Here is a 5,781-nt window from a genome sequence, read left to right as displayed (position 1 = left end):
AAAGGACCCGAGAGCCATGAGGGCACTACGAGAGTCAACAACAACCACAAAGGAAGACTGACAACGAGAAAGCAGGAGACGAAGAGCATAGAGAATAGCATAAAGTTCCGCTGTAAAGATGCTAGTCTCCGGAGGCAAGCGACACATATAAGTGCGATCAGGAAAAACAACAGAGTAGCCAACACCGTCCGCTGACTTAGACCCATCGGTGAAGACAGAAACGGAGCGGGAGTGAGAAGAAAAGTGCTCGAGGAAAAGGCGTTTTAGAACCGTAGGAGGGGTAAAAGCTTTAGTGATACGGGTCAAGGATGTACAAAACCGCGGAAGAGGGACCCTCCACAGGGGCAAAGAAGGAACAACACGAGGAGAAACATCAGAAATACGAACGGAAAGAGAATCCTGTAGGCGAGATAACCGGACAGAAAGAGGGAGGTGGTGAAGAGGAACAGGAACCGCAGGAGGGGTAAAAGTTAAAGCACGACAGAGGCGAGAGGAAGGATGTTGTAAGGACCGCGCAAGATAGCGAAGACAGTAGCGATCACGGCGGTCCTGGAGAGACAGGAAGCCAGTGTCAACATACAAGCTAAGGACGGGAGTCGAACGAAAGGCACCAGAACTGAGACGCAACCCAGTATGGTGCAAAGCATCAAGACGGCGAAGAGTAGAAGAAGCAGACGAGTAAGCAGGGCAACCATAATCGAGCTTAGACAGGACGAGAGAGGAATGTAAAGCAAGGAGAGTGCGCCTATCTGCCCCCCAAGAAGTATGGGACAAGACCCGAAGGAGGGTAAGGGCCTTAGAGCACTCAACACGGAGGTAAGAGATATGGGGAGACCAAGACAAACGAGTGTCAAGGAATAACCCCAAAAGCTTCGCGGAATCTTTGTATTCAAGGGGATGACCATAAAGTGACAAAGAGGGACGAAGAACAACCCGTTTCCGCGTAAAAGTCATGGCACAAGTCTTAGAAGTAGAGAACTTGAAGCCATGACCTGTGGCCCAAGACGACACGGCATCAATGGCAAGTTGAAGCCGGCGTTGAAGGAAAGGCGAATCATCACCCTGACAACAAAGGGTAAGATCATCGACATAGAGAGCGGAGAAGACACCAGAAAGAAGAGAGGAAAGAAGACCATTGAGGGCAACCAGAAAAAGAGTAGTGCTCAGAACACTACCCTGGGGCACACCTTCGTATTGCTGAAAAGAGGGGGAGAGAGCGGTACCAAGGCGCACCCGAAAGGAACGACGAGAGAGGAAGCTGCGGAGAAAGAGAGGGAGATGACCACGAAGGCCAAAAGAATGAAGTTGAGATAGGATATGATAACGCCAAGTGGTGTCATAAGCCTTTTCTAGGTCAAAAAGGACGGCAACAACGGAGGTCTTCGCAGCAAAAGCAGTACGAATATAGACCTCCAAGTTCACCAGGACATCTGTCGTGCTGCGGCACTTGCGGAAACCAAATTGAGAAGGGGAGAGGAGGTGATGGTGTTCCAGGAACCACATCAGACGAACGTTAACCATACGTTCAAAGAGTTTGCAGACACAACTTGTGAGAGCAATAGGGCGAAAGTCCTTAGGGGAAGTACCCAGAGACCCCGGTTTGCGAACAGGGAGGACAACGGCATCGAGCCAGTCCTCAGGGACTGACGACGACTCCCAGATCCGATTATACAGACTCAGTAAATACTGAGACGTGCTCGGAGGGAGATGGCGAAGCATCTCATAATGAATACCATCGGAGCCCGCCGCCGTAGAACCGCAGAGGGCCAGGGCAGAACGAAGTTCAGAGAGAGAGAAGGGATCATTATAGGGAAGCTGAAGATGAGTGCAGAAATCTAAAGGACGAGACTCAAGGACAGGTTTACGAAGAAGGAAAGATTGGGGAAGATGAAGACCAGAGCTAACAGAAGAAAAGTGGGAACCCAGTTCGGAAGCGACCTGCAACGGGTCCGCCACAAGAGTATCATGGAGGTAAAGGACCGGTGAAACATCGGGAACGAACTTACCCGCTATCTTGCGGATACGCTTCCAGATCTGGGCCAGAGGGGTTTCGGACGTAATTGTTGAGACATAAGATGCCCAACATTCACGTTTAGCCGTACGGATGGCCCTACGGGCCACCGCACTCGCTTTCCGAAAGAAAAGAAAAGAAGCGGTCGTCTGCCTACGGCGGTGCCTCTTCCAGGCTGCACGCTTACAGCGGACAGCCCGAGCACAGTCCGCATTCCACCAGGGAACGCACTTCCGTGGACCCCGAGAGGAAGAGCGAGGAATAGAGCGGAGGGCAGCGTTGAAGACAGTGTCATGAAAAAGGAGGAGAGCGCGAGAGAGGGGCAAAAGGGAGAGGTCAGAGAGAGTAGCACTGAGGGAAAATAGGGTCCAGTCCGCCTTAGCAAACTGCCACCTAGGGAAAGAGAGGGAAGGGCGAAAAGAGAAAAAGGAAACAAGGATGGGGAAATGATCACTTCCATGGAGGTCATCAAGAACCTGCCACGTGAAATCTAAGTAAAGAGAAGAAGAGCAGAGAGAAAGATCAAGACAAGAAAGGGTGCGAGTTCGAGAGTCCAAATGAGTGGGCTCACCAGAATTCAAAAGAGACAGGGAAGAAGAGAGGAGAAACGGCTCAAGGAGGCGACCCCGGGTATTCGTCAGAACGTCACCCCAAAGAGAATGACGACAATTGAAGTCACCCAGCAGGAGCACAGGCTCCGGCAAGGAGTCTAGGTGGTGTTTCAAATCAGGAAGAGAGAGCGGGACACTCGGGGGGAGATAAATGGAACAAACTGTGTACCATTTCCCCACAAAGATACGAGCAGCAGAACAATGGAGAGGCGAAGGAAAAAGTAAAGGAACAAAGGGAACATCAGCCCGAATCAAGAGAGCAGAAGAATTAGAAGCCCCAGCAATGGCTGGGGGGGGGGGAGAGAAAGGAATAGCCACGAAAACGACCAGGACGAGCACCAAGCATTGGCTCCTGGAGACAGACACAAAGGGGCGAAAACCGCGAAATCAGAAGTTGGAGGTCGAGGAAATTGGCGAAATATCCTCGAACGTTCCATTGAAGAATGGACAACGACGAGAAGAGAAAGGACAAAAACAGAGAACAAGGAAGAAACAAAGGCGTAAGAGCAACAGAGCACGTTAAAGAATATCAGGGTCGGGATCAGGGTCAGCAAAGTCAGGGTTAGGGGGCATGGGTAAACTGAGCAAAGACGGAGGGAAGGAAACGGGAGAACAGATCAGAGGTGGGCGGGCAGGGTCCGGAGGAGGAGGAGGAGGAGGAAGAGGAGGAGACAACGGAGAGGAGCAGTCAAGGACAGCAGCAGGAAGAGGGGGAGTAGAAAGAGGGGAGCGCACCCCAGCAAGAGCAGCAACCGAAAGGGAAGCAGGGGCCAAAGAAACCTCCACAGCAGGAACAGGGGGCGCAAGCACTGAAACGGGAGGGGAAGGAGCAACAGTGCCAGAAGGAGGAGCTGAGGAAGAAAGCGAAGCCTTCTTACCCGCCGGGGAAGAGGAAGGAGAGGAGCCAGGCTTACGCTTCTGACTTAAAGAGACCGGTGTCCCAGCAACTACGTATCGGGCAACGGATTCCAGTGTCTCAACAGGAGAAGCCGAACGAGAGCACACACGACGGCCGTTAGGAGAGCGATGGACATCCGCCCGCACCGACAGGCGGTGGGGAGAGCCGATAGATGGAGGAAGAGGATGGGAAGGAGGATCGGAGGGGGACGAGGAAGAAGACACAGAAGACACGACAGACCGGGTAGAAGGAAGGGGAACCCCAGACAGAGGACCAGGAGGAGGATCCTTCGGGAGAGAACCCAAAGGGACAGAGGAGGGGGCAGTGGGCGCATCAGGGTCCAAGGCCCGGAAACGGTTGTGAGACTGAGGAAGGCGGGAAGGACGAGGAGAGGAAGAGCGCAACACGCGAGCATAAGAGATATTAGCATAAGGCGGGAGCCGGCGAACCTGGCGCCTCGCCTCAGGAAAAGATAAACGCTCCCGGTGCTTCAAGTTGAGGACAGCTGCCTCAAGCTTGTAATGGACACACGCACGGGAGAAGGTAGGATGGGCCTCACCGCAGTTGAGGCAACGAGCCTGGGGAGAAGCGCACTCCGACTTAGAGTGACCTTCGCCACCACACAAAGGACAGAGAGAGACAGTCCCGGAGCAGCGGAGGGCACCATGCCCAAACCTCCAGCACTTGTTACAGAGCCTAGAAGAAGGAATGTACTCCTGGACAGAGCACCTGGCACCAGCAAGAATGACAGAGGGTGAAAGGGTCCTACCATCAAAGGTAATCTTCACAACCCGGAGGGGTTGACGGCGACTACCACGAGGGGGACGAGTAAACGTGTCCACCTGGAGAATAGAATGGCCCTGGGCAGCGAGGATATGTCGAATATCGTCGTGGCAGTCGCGCAGGTCCCGAACACCGGTCGCAACATGGGGCGGGAGCAAAATAGTGCCAACACTGGCATTCAACTGAGCGTTCTTCGAGACCCGAACGGGGGTCTCGCCAAGGCAGGATAAGGCAGCCAAGCGGGAAGCAGCATCCTGAGAAGGAGCAGCAACGACACGTGTACCGAGACGAGTGGGGTTGAAAGTAATGGAGGCATCCACGGAATCAATGAGATGTCGATGGAGGGAGAAATCGTCAGGAGGCGCAGAATCAAGAGGGAGGAGATCAAAATATTTGGCCCACGAAGCGGGACCAAACAAGGCTTGATAGGTAGCAGAACTGGAAGGAATCGAGCGAGGGCGGCCGTGACGAGGACGGCGGTGAGAACCCCCAGAGAGAGAGGGGTTAAAAGGTGCAGTAGTTACAACCAGAGAAGGAGCCGCGCCAGGGGACGAGGTAGTCACCACTGGGGGCTTGGGGCTCGACCCAACCACAGAGGAGGGAGGGGAGCCAGAGGAAGGAGTCAGAGAGGCCAAAGGAGGAGCAAGGTCGGGGCCCAATGCAGCGGAGGCTACAGAGCCCGGTCTTCCAATACGGACCGACTCGGGGGCTTGGTCGCCCACCCCACGAGCCTGAGAAGGTAAACCAGAAGAAGCCGAAGCAGGGGTTGTCATCGTGACGAAAAGAAGAATTCACTCACGAATGTGCCCCCACACCCACCATGGAGCCACAATTAGAGGCAGGACACCCAACAAGAAGCTAACGCCGATCTTGTCGGGGCCTCCTAGGGGTGCGTCGTGAGTATACGCCCCACAAACGCCACCTTAAGAAACCGACAGTCCGTCGAGATCGGGTTCAGTGACGAAGTGGGGATTGACAATAAAAGGTTCCCCTCGCTCTCGACGTCGGGTACTGCAGTTCTACGGGTGCAAGAGTATGCCTCCTCAAGCACCCGGGCGTCAAAGTAGAAGAAGTCCAAGGGAAGAACCAGAACGAGCAAAAGGTCGGCAGGAAACGGCAAGCAGATAGGAGAAGAGGGGGGAGAAAAACGAAACAGAAGGAAAAGGAAAAGATGCCCAGCAGAATTGGAGAGGACGGCAGCAGGAGCACAAGGCTAGAAAAGGACAGAGGACTGTCCCAAGGAGCATCACACTCCGGCAGCCGCCCACTAAGCCCCCAGACGGCGACAACGAGCTGAGCGGGGAGGGGGAGCAGATGAGTAAGCAGGGCAACCATAATCGAGCTTAGACAGGACGAGAGAGGCATGTAAAGCAAGGAGTGCGCGCTTATCTGCCCCCAAGAAGTATGGGACAAGACCCGAAGGAGGGTAAGGGCCTTAGAGCACTCAATACGGAGGTAAGAGATATAGGAAGACCAAG

This window comes from Procambarus clarkii, chromosome 36 (assembly GCF_040958095.1).
Source record: "Procambarus clarkii isolate CNS0578487 chromosome 36, FALCON_Pclarkii_2.0, whole genome shotgun sequence".
Classification (NCBI taxonomy): Eukaryota; Metazoa; Arthropoda; class Malacostraca; order Decapoda; family Cambaridae; genus Procambarus; species Procambarus clarkii.
Note: the sequence above shows the minus strand (reverse complement) of the source record.